Source organism: Propithecus coquereli, unplaced genomic scaffold, assembly GCF_000956105.1.
Source record: "Propithecus coquereli isolate 6110/MARCELLA unplaced genomic scaffold, Pcoq_1.0 Scaffold296, whole genome shotgun sequence".
NCBI classification, from domain to species: Eukaryota; Metazoa; Chordata; class Mammalia; order Primates; family Indriidae; genus Propithecus; species Propithecus coquereli.
Window position 1 is genome coordinate 1,437,622 of NW_012148574.1, and position 11,757 is coordinate 1,449,378.

Genomic DNA, 11,757 nt, shown 5'->3' on the forward strand with positions numbered 1-11,757 from the left:
GGGGATTTTTGTCCTGTGCATGCTGATGTCCTCTCTCTCCAGGAAGATTATAACATCCTCAAGTGGTAGAGCCATGGTTGGCCTCTGCGGATGCCCTCTGAACCTACTACCACGGTGTTTTAAAATTGTGTGGGTAACACCAGGCCCTCCAGGGATTGTGGTTCACTGTCACGTGAAATTTGCCGTATATCATTCAATGTACACTAATAAAAAAAAAATGAAGAAATAAAGAACTAGAGAAATACATTAGTAAATATCTCACCATGGAGGCATGAAAAAAATGATTCTTGCAAATCCAGAAGATAAGGGAGTAAACATGGATGGATTATCTTTTTTATATTCTTTTTTACAGTAGCGAATGTGATTTTTCTTTAATATTTGAATTAAACAATTTGAAGATGTGTGTCTTTGTGGTAAAAATTAAGAAATTTATATAGTTAGTGTTGAATAAACAGTGATTTTTCTAACAGGTTTTCTGCTTCACAGCTGTGCAATATGAGATTGTATTGTTTCAAATGAGATGACTATGAAAATAAATGAAAATGTCTTAAAAGAACTTTAAAGTAGCCAGAGAAGGCAATAGATTCTTAAATGCAATGCATTTTGAAGTAATTAATTTTTGTAAAATGCTTTCAAATTGTCCATGGGAATGCAATTTCTATGGTAAATGTAAAGTAGCAGGTTTGAAACTTATACCAGAACTTCAATATTGAAAGGCTGACTGTACACTTTCTCTTTCTTTTCTCTGTAATTGGACAAAGAGCAAGTTAGCCGAGTGCCCAGACTAATGTATTACGAGAGTAGATAGGGATCGATACAATTTTCAAACTAAATAAGCTCACCGCTGTTTTTATTTCTCTTGCCATTTACGAAACAGAATGACTTCAATGTTTCTGTCCACATTTTTAATACAGCAAAGATCGTTAATATAATGATAATGGTTACCTAAATTTAGTACCTGGGTACTAATTTAATACCTGGGTATGAGCATGCTAAAATATCATTTCATATTAATTGTATATCATAACCAGGTGTCTTATCCCAGACAGCACTATTCCCAAATTCACCAAATTTTATTTGAATATATGTGATAATCCTGGAACCACGTAAAATGCTGAGAACTAAAAATGAATAAAATACACCATCTATGATTGAGGAGCCGTAGCATTTGGTTAACACTGAGCTCAATTTATCTATGATTTCTAGCAAAGGAAACATTGCCCTGATTTGAAAAGCTTTATAATTCCAGAAAGAGACAAGGTTTATGGTTCATAATTTTATTTTGTTATTTATTATTTAGCTGACATGTTAAGTTCAATCATAAAGCAGGATTAAAACAAATTCGAAATTCAGAGGAATGCTGTTAGACAAAAGTCCTTCAAACAGCAGAAGTAAGTGCATCACATCAAGAATGATTTATTTTTAGGCCGGGCACGGTGGCTCACGCCTGTAATCCTAGCACTCTGGGAGGCCGAGGCAGGCGGATCGTTTGAGCTCAGGAGTTCGAGACCAGCCTGAGCAAGAGCGAGACTCCGTCTCTACTAAAAATAGAAAGAAATTATTTGGACAACTAAAATTATATAGAAAAAATTAGCCGGGCATGGTGGTGCATGCCTGTAGTCCCAGCTACTTGGGAGGCTGAGGCAGGAGGATCGTTTGAGCCCAGGAGTTTGAGGTTGCTGTGAGCTAGGCTGACGCCACGGCACTCACTCTAGCCAGGGCAACAGAATGAGACTCTGCTTCAAAAATAAATAAATAAATAAATAAATAAAAAAGAATGATTTATTTTTTTTCAATTCTTACAACTGAAGATAATATGTTCTCATTCTAGTGAGGAGAGCACAGGCATTGGAATAAACATGTCAGGGTTCGAATCCGACTATGCTTCTTCCTAGCGCAGTGACTGAGGTGAATTACTCCCTGTTCGTCCAAAGAGCGGTTTTCTCTGTGCTGGAAATGGAACCTCCCTGCCACCCGGCAGGCGCTCAGAGTGGCCCAGGGATGCAAACCTTGCCCAGCACTTGGCGTATCAATGGAGTCGTTCACTAGTCACTAAAGATAACTAAGCAGACGTCGTGTAGCTCATCTTTAAGATGATGAAAACGTGATAGTTTTTAATAAAACAAGTGCACCTAAGTGGATATTGCATTTTGAAAGGGGTTAGAAGGTAGATCTAACTAAACTTTATACTTGCGGAGGAGCGGCTGTTTAAAGGTAAAATCCTCCTCACCTTTTCATCTCTTTTCGAATTTGAACAGTTATAAGAAGTTTCTGGATGTCTGTTTTGTATTTACTCAAATAAATCATACGAGTTCGTTTTGAGGTATTTCATGAGAGGAAAATGTCTGTTACGACACTGAGTACGCAGCCCTGCCAGGTGCATTTTCAAACTTCGGAATCTGACAGTTTTGATGCAGACCCCAGCTCCTCTCTTTCTGGCTGTGTTGCTCTGGATAAATTACTTACTCTCTCTGAGTCTCCGCAGGTGTCAACGGGTTATCACGATTTAGTGAGATAATATATGCCAAGCGCTGAGCAGAGAGCGTGGCACAGATAAATGGCCCGCAAGTGGCCATTGCTATAATATCGATGCTGCCGCTCGTGATAGGGCGGTGATCATGATGATGCTGCAAAGCGAACTTTCTGGAGGTGGAACAGCAAACGCATTATCTTTCTTCTAAATTATGGAAGCATCGCTCTTAAAGAATTTGGCTAAGCCACAACTCTAGTGTTGCAAGAGCTGAGGTTTCTCGGCTCCATGTGGCAATGAAACGGATGCAACACAGACGAGGGCCAAGGCCAGAAATATTTATTTCCACATCCTTTAATGCTCAGCCATTATAATCAGAAAACGCCATCCGGCAAGCCTTGGCCCTGCGAACATTTTAGCTCTGTTGTTCTGATACGGGCCACACTTGTAAGAGAAGAAGCTGTGTTAAGCATTTGGTTCACAATTCATAAAGAAGACATAAGATTTAAATATCTTTCCAAGACCAAAATAAGCCAAGCAAAGTGCTCTTATAATTCAAAATACAGTAAAGAAGAACTTAAAGTGTGCTCAAGTCGTCTTTAATTTAGGTTTGAAAATTTAGTTGGGATAGCTGCATCATTTATGGCAAGAAAGCATTCTCGGATTGCACAGCAGTGTATTTCTCAGCCAGTATCGATTCTGATGCTCTGCGGAACTATTTAAAAACACAGGTCTGCGGATTCAACGCACCACAGGTCCAGCTGTCTTCCCCAGGCGCATAAGTGTGTGGAATAAACACCTGTGGCCATTAATCTGCTGTTTCTGTTCCCTGAAACCAGTGTCAGAAAAGTGACGGGATCAACGATTACCGGGTTGTGGCGGCAGCCTCACGCCTGGCTTGAATCTCAGCGCCACCTTCGACGGCGCAACTGGGTTTGAAGGCTGCCGGACACGCCGCCCTGTGCCTGGATGCATGTGGCTCTAGCTCCAGGTCCCCAGCAAACAGCAAACCAACACACGAGGACTGAAGTGAGAGGGGAGCCCTCCCCGCTCCCCCTGCCCCTGGCTCCTGGCAGGCACGTGCTGAGCCCCAGTGGGCAGCCCTGCGGGAGTGAGGACAGTGGCCAGGTGGGCTCCCTGCCTGGGGCAGCGCGAGGCAGGGAGGGTCACAGCTCTCCGGCCCACTCACTCTCAAGCAAGGCAACTCTCCGTGGTGCTAAAATTACAAACTCCTTGATCTTTGGCCTTCTGTAATAATAAATACGTACATAAATAAATGAATTAAAAATTACGAACTCCTGTCCTCCACACAGGACAGCTTGCCGGCGGCCTTCAAGAGACGCCAAGGCCTCAGGAGTCTAAAGAAAGAGCTGAGAACCTCAGTGAAGTTCTGCAAAAGGAGCAGGAAGTAAGAGATTGAAATATTCGTGAGATTTTTGCTTGTGCTAGTTACCCGTTACCTTAGTTTGAGATATTTTAAAGAAGATAGTAAAAGAAAATAACACTTTTTAATCACACTATAGAGCCCAGGAATATGCATATAAAATACCTCCAGGGTGTCAGGCGCTCTGCCAGTATAGGAAGAGCAGCGGCCAGTGTGGCACCGTCACTGCTAGAGAGGAAGGCCGTGTGTTAGGCTCAATGACGGCCTCCTCCACCAAAAGTGGTATCTGTGTCCTAACTCCTGGAGCCCAAGCACGTGTCCTTGTGTGGTAAAAAGGGACTCTGCAGAAGTGAGTAAGTCTAGGATCCCGAGATGGGGTTGGCTTGTCCTGGGTAATCCAGGGCGGTGGCGAGGGCCCTCGCAGGAGGAACAGGGGGAGATTGAACTGCGGAAGAGGAGACCGAGGCCACGGGACCACGTGGGCAGAGCTGGGAGCGACGTGGCCGTGAGTCAGGGAACGCCGGGGGCCGCCAGAGGCTGGAAGAGATAGGAACAGCTTCCCCTGTTTGATTTGGGACATCGATGCTGATTTAGGGACTCCAGCCTCCAGAACTGTGCACGAATAAACTTCTGTCGTTTTCAGCCACTACGTCTGAGGTCATTTGTAACAGCAGCCCCAGGGGACGAGCACAGCAGACATTTACAGGTATTTAGGACAAGGACCCCAAGGAAGCAAGCAAAGCGTGAGAGGCTAACAGGGGAAGCGTGGGGCAGGTCTGCGTCAGTGTGGCAGGACCGAGGCACGCGGTGAGCAGTCCCTGCCTCAGCTCGGAGCTGCTGGGAACCGGTGGACGTCCTGGCTCTCCACGGAGCCCCCTCTGGCCCTGTTCGCTGGGGAGTGGGGGAAGCAAAGCCCAGGCTTCGATGAGGCCTCTGCTGACACCACACGGGCTGTGGGGGGAGGGTATTGCCATCTGGCTGAAATAGGCATCCTGACTCCTATCAGCCGTCTCTGACACCACACTGGGGGGTCGGGGCTGAGGTTCCTCAGCACACCTGGCAAGGGTCGAAGTCTTTTCTGGTGTCAGTGGGGGCGGAGTGAGCTTTTCTCCATGGGACTTGACTTGCGGATACTATCTAAAAGTTTTGGGCTACCCCTTTCCCGGTCCTTTTGAATCAAGAGAGTAGGCTTTTGCTGGGACTTATTTTCGTATGTGCCCAAGGGTGGGCCTGGGTGGCTGGCTTCTTCAGCGGTAGGTCCAGGACCTGTTAGGCAAAAAAAAACGCAGGCAATGCTCCCACGTGTCATTCCTCAGATACCTATGTCCACACTTGTCTGCCTTCTTTACTCCAACTTCCAGAATTTTCTCATGTTTGTTTCACATATATAATATCTAATGTTTTTAGTGGTATTTGATGAGAGAAATAGGCAAAAGAACTTCTACAACATCTTTCTGGAAGCAAAAGTCCTGTAGGTCGATTTTGAAATATGTTTCAAGAGACTTAAACATGTTAAAAATTATATGACATCCTGTGGTCATGAGGCAATAATTTTAGAAATAAATAACAAAGCTTTAATAAAATTCAACAATCTGGTTAGAAAATAATTAAATAACCCAGGTTAAGAAAACAAATAATCACTTGGCATTTAAAACTAATGATAATAAAAAGTTTATGCCAGTTTGTCAAAGACACAATCAAAGGGAAACTTACGGGTATAGCGCATTAATTTTTAAACCTTTTTTTAAGAAAAGGTGAAAATAAATCATTTAAATGTTAAACTCAGCAGGTTTTAAAGAGAGAAAAAGAAAACAAAGAGAAAGGAAAGAAAGATAAAAGCAAAGCTCAATGAATCGGAAACTAGGATAAAAATACTTGTACTTTCTTAGGTACATCCAAGAGTTAATTTCTCAAAATAACCAAATGCATAGACAGAGTTTTAATAGATAGAATCAAGATACTAAGAGATTAAACCCATAACTATAGGAAATTAGTATTAAGAAAGGAGTCCTTACTATAGATAAATATTTTGAATCATTAAGAATAATTTTCAAAATTTTTACATTAACAATGATGAGGTTTATTATAAAATGAATTGTTCTCCAGAAGAAAATTACCAAAGTTGACTTACAAATCAAGAGAAAATCTTCAAACAGTAAAATTGAAATGATCATTAAAGAAATAATTTGGAAGCTGTCTCTAACCACGGATTTTTTTCTACTGTGAGAACAGGAAGTTTTCATGCTTGCTGATGTGTTTCCCAGCGTATCGGAGCGGATGAAATTTCTAATTTCTTAGTCGCTCACGAGGCACAGGAGATTTAGGAGTGAACCAAGTTCATCTCCTGCTCTCAAGCAGCTTATGTTCTAGTTCAGGAAGGTAAACAACAAGCATATAAATAAAGACATAAATAGAGCAAAACATCATACAACGTCACGATTAAAGGCATCTTCTCACCCAGAAGCCTCGCTTTAAAACAGGACTGAAAAGATATTTCCTTAATATTAGGACTATAATTACACCAAACAAGTGGTCTATATACTCTACAGGGGAAAACTGGAGACAGTCCATTTAAAATAAGCCCCTGGACTAGACGTCAGTTTATTTAACAGTGCTATAGAAACTTTACTGATGGTTTAACACAGTAAAAAGAAATGCGATACAACTAGTGGATTTGATCAAATAAAATTATCATGAAAATTGATATAACTATCCATTTGTGGAGACAGTTACTTAATAGATATTTTTTCAATAAATAAATTCTAGGATATCAACAAAATATAAAAAGGGGAAAAAGAGTTTATGGGTAATGAATGGGTTCAGTAAGGTGGCAAATTATAAATGTATTAAAAATAAATCTTTCCCTTATGCCACAAAAATCTTCGCAGAAGATATAAGTGAAAAAAAAAAAAAAAAAACCCAATTTCAACCAAAACATATGCTACCAAGAAATAAAACACAAATTTTTTAAAATTTTCAGGGTTTTAAAAAAACCCTGAAACGTATAAAATCTTGAATAAGTAAAACACACAGTTCATATTTCTCTATGGGATGAGTGAATATCTAAAAGAAGATACCATTTCTCCACAAATTAAAGCAATGGCAATCAAAATTCTAAATTACCTGGAGACTAATAAATTGGTAAAAATATATAGGATAGTTTGAAAAACAAGAGTATGGGGGGAGGCCTACAGCTAACTTCGCCAAATGTCAGTGAACAGACTTAAGGCTGGTCTGGCGCGCTGACGGGGCAGAATGGATTCTCCGTATCCCTAGCGTTAAATAAGGCTCTCACTTCTCCTCTTTGAAGAGATAATTAGTTAATTATATAGGGGAATAAAAGTAGTTTGTACCTCTCCCAAACCATACACCATAATAAACTTGGACTGCATAATTCATTATAAACCAAGAAAAAAGAGATGTAACAACTTACAACAGCTGGAAGATTTCAGAGTAGAAAAGAGCTTTTTAGCATAAAAGCAAAGGAGGAAATAATAAAATAGTATAAACATTTGGTTGCAAGGTTTTTAACTAGCTTCTCTCACCAACAAAACCCCATCGTAAACAAAAATAGAATGTCAATAGCAAATGCAAAAATGTTGAAAAAATTTTGACACATTTATTACCAACTTTAATATATAAAAATCTTATAAATCAAAGGTCCTGGGAAATAAAAAAAATCACAATTAAAAAAACAATGATTACTAAATTGCATCTTTTTTCAAATTGGCATTTTAAAAACAAATCTAGAATGTTTAAAATGCTCAAAATAAAATTAATTTAATTCAAAAATAAATGTATATATACTCATATGCATACACATACATATAGATGCAGATATGTATATACATACATATCGTACAAATTTTTCATCTTAAATATAACAAGGGACCACAGAATTTTACTACCGGATAAGGACAAAAATGACTGTAATTGATAAAGAAAAGTCCAAAAGCGATACGCTTCGGAGAAAATATCCTAAATGCGTCTCTTGCCGTCGCGCATAGGGAGGACTCAGCGTCAGTGGGCTGTGTTTACCGTGTCTAGAGACTGTGTTGTGCGTAGACCGATTCTCCTGGCTCCTGGCCTAGGGGACAGATTGGATCAGGATGCAAAGTGACCGTTTCGAGCCACTGTTCGCTATGGTCAGGCAGCAGAAGCAGGTGCCACAGTGAACTGCCGGAAAGTGAGTTCCCGCCATTCCCCACACAAGGCCAAGTGGCCAGTGCGGCCGTGGACTCTGCCTCTGTGGCCCTGCAGTTTGGAATCTCGTGGGGACAGCGTCTACACGTTCTCATTTCACCTTCTGGACCCAGAGCCCTGGGCTCTCTGTTCTTCCCCTGTGTGCTCTGAATATTTAAAGAGTGGAAATTTTCTCTCCAGTTATTTTTCTCTATTTTATCAATAAAAATGCTGTGTTTTTAAACATTTACCATCCACAAATCCGAGCCAAAAATATGTTGGTTCTTTTAAGTGCACCATATTTATTACAAGTTTTTACTTAGAAGAATAGGAAATAAATGGAAATAGATAGGCAGTAATCAGTTCTCCTACAGTCACGAAAGCTGTCCAACGTTTTATTTTACAATCGTAAGAATAAAGCGGAGTTTACCGACCGTGGTAACTGTAGCCTTTCAGACTGGCACCACTGCGCTCCAGGTTTCGTTTTCACCGTGGGTCCTTCTCTTTGTGCCTCATGCTTTCCCGTCCCTTCCTGCCACCTCCCTCCCTGGAGGAGTGACGCAGAGGGGCCTGGCAGGCCTGCTGCTTAGGACACGCCACGCAGGCGCCTTTAGAGAGTCTTCCCTGGAGTCTGAAAAGCGCAGTAAACAAGGGAACAGCCACGAGACGGGAGAGAGTTGCCCGTCTGTCAGTTTGCACCTGCCTGCATATCCTGATCGAATCCAGACTTTAGAAGTAACTCTTGGTGGACCTGACTGTCTACGATTCACCCGTTTGCTGGTGTTGCCACGGTCTCGGCCTCAGAAAGGCCCGTTCCCGCTCTCTGGTGGCGTGTCAGCTGGGAGAGCTACAGGTGCGGCTGGCACCCCACAAGCCTTTAGATGTGTCATGGGCGCAAAGCCACGTCCACGGAGATCTGCCAGGCCGTGGGGTTTTTGACACATGACACACAGTTTCAGCTGCACTGGTCGCAATCATAAAATGCCTCATTTTTTCCCCTGGCTGTTTCCTTCTCCGCTGTCGTTGACTGCCAGGCTGGCCCGCAGCCGACATCACACGCAGGCGGGGGACAGATTTTAGCTGTCAGCTCAACAGTGCAGAAACGCGATCACCAAAAAAACCTGTGAACTTTTTGCAGGATAGGAAATGCTAGTTTCTTGGTGCAAAATTGGTGACACATAGAAAAGTTTCTTTATTGCAAGTAAATTCGCCCATTAAATCTGCTTCCTGCCCTTACAGCCCTCTCCCCTGGGTGATGACACCCCTCGGGGAGGGGCTGTCACAGGAGAGAATGAACATATCCGTAGACCTCATCAGTCAGTTTGCTCTTACGCTCTTGGAGGAGACCCCTGAACCCCACTGGGCGCTCATACCCGGCTTCCCCTGCCCACAGGGCATTGGCAAAGCTAACTCAGCCCCGATCCCGTGTGGTCACCAGGCTGGGCAGCTTCACTAGCGGGGCCCGCAGAAGCCCAGCCGTCTGACTCTTGCACCGTGGGCTTCCTCGCCGAGAAGGGCTGGGAGACCAGCAGGCATTCCGTGGGAGTGCCTTGCATTTTCCCATCAAGGATGGGGAACAGCTAAGGGGACAACAGAAAAAAAAAAAATAGAAAAAAAAGAAAGAGAGCAAATGACTGATACCTAGCAGAGACAAATAAAAATCAAGTATCCTAAAAAGCAGATGGAAAATGAAGCCGCATAAATACATAAGGCACTTACGTTGTATCAAAATAATGCTGAAATTATAGAGCTGTCAGCTACAGACACGCTGAGGGGCGTCTCGAGGAAGGATGGAACCAGGCGAGAGTCCCTGGGCAGAGGCGGGCAGGGGGCCCCCTGGGGCCGACCCACAGCACCGAGCTCCAAGGTCAGATGGAAGGACCCCAGGCGGTGACCAGGCTTCCAACGACAAGGGGCTCCTTCCTCCGGGAGACCAGCCTGGTGGGGGTGAGCCAATCCACCACCCACACTGAAAAGAAATAAATAAATAAAAATAAAAAATAAATAACTGAAGGAAATAAAATAAAAATAAATTTAAAAATGCAGCTACAACTCAGCCATGAAGCATGAGAAAGGTACTTTGTAAGAGGCTTGTTTCTTAGAGGGGGAAAGGGTTATTTTGAAAAGGACAACAGTCTCCTTTCTTGGACTGTAAGTGCAAATAATAAGGACTGGAAAGAGGTTGACAGAGAGACACGAAGGTGCATGATTCTCTTCTTAACCATCAGAAGCAGGAGGAAAATATTTAGACTGCCCAGATGTGACTTTTCCAAGTTTTATTTTCCAAACTTCCCTCTTATTAACCTTTAAAACAACACTGGTAGATTATTTTTGAAGTGAAATATTTTCATATTCTTGTCACTGAAAAAAATATCACCCTTAGTTTTCCAGTAGGTAATTTTTAGTTCAAAAAACAACTTAGTCTCGGACTTGGGGGGTGGGGGCAAAGGCAGCATATGTAACCTAAACATCTGTACCCCCATAATATGCTGAAAAAAAAAAACAAAACAACTTAGTGATGGAGACAAAAGAAAATGATGTTTCTCTTATTTGGGGATTGACACATATTGCCCTGATGGAGCCCAGGAAACCTCTGGGCTCGACTTACGAGGATGATACAATAATTCCACAGCCCAGGGAAAGCGCTGTCTACCTGACACGCTTCTCCTGCTTTGAGCTGCACGGGATGTCTCCCTGGCTGGCTGCGGCACATTGTTCAGGGAAGAACTGGTTTACAGATAAAGGTGGCCCTGTCAGAAGTTCTGAATAGCTCCAAGCTAATTGCTGACCCTAACAGGCCCAATTAGCTGTTACACGCTCTGCAAAGCGGCCTCCGGGACCCCCTTCCGCACGCACGCACACTGAGCAGCTCTCCTTGCGTCGGGCCCTGGGCTTTGGCTTTGTAGTCACCTTTCAACAGATCAAAGATCCAGGGGAAAGAATGACTGCTGTATCAGCCTCAACGGGCCCATGTTCAGCCACGCACATCACAGGGAAGCCCACCGCTCCCATGGCGACGAGTGAGAACCCAATGTGGTATTTTAGTGCAGCTCTCAAAAATGATGCCTTGATTGCTGTAATTTGATGAAATAATCCCAAGCATTTAGTGCCAATAAACCCCCTGGTAATCAGCGCCAGTGGCAGCCCATGGCGGGCTCTGTCCCTGACCCTGGGGACACGCGGGAGCCCTTGAGGGCGGATGGTCCTCCCGTGTCCAACCTGCCTGACCTGGAGAACACGCCAACCCACATGGACCACCCCGGGGGCTTGCTTCATTCTTCCCAAAACCTAAGCGTGTTCTTCTTGCTCTAGAATCACCCATGGTCATGTCGGACAACAGGGAAGCCAGGTGGGAGAGAGAGACAGGGCAGAAATCACACCCTCTATCCTTATGCAGCGGCTGGATTTTGGTCGCCAGAATCTTCTCAAATTGTATATGATGCTTTGTAAATATGGGAGGTGACAACATGGTATTCTATCACATGCCCTGGTTTATTCCCCATGCTCTGCTGCTTTTGGCCACTTAAATAGTTTTCAATGGGTTTTATTGCCATTGTGAGCATTATTATCCATAAAATTTTTCCCATATTTTTGGGTAATTTCTTAGGATTTATAGAAATAAAAAAAATAGAAAAAGCAAAATTAGGTCAAACTTTGACCTAAGCAAAATTAGGTCAAAAGATCCTAGTTCAAGGCTGTTGATACATGCTACCAAATTGTT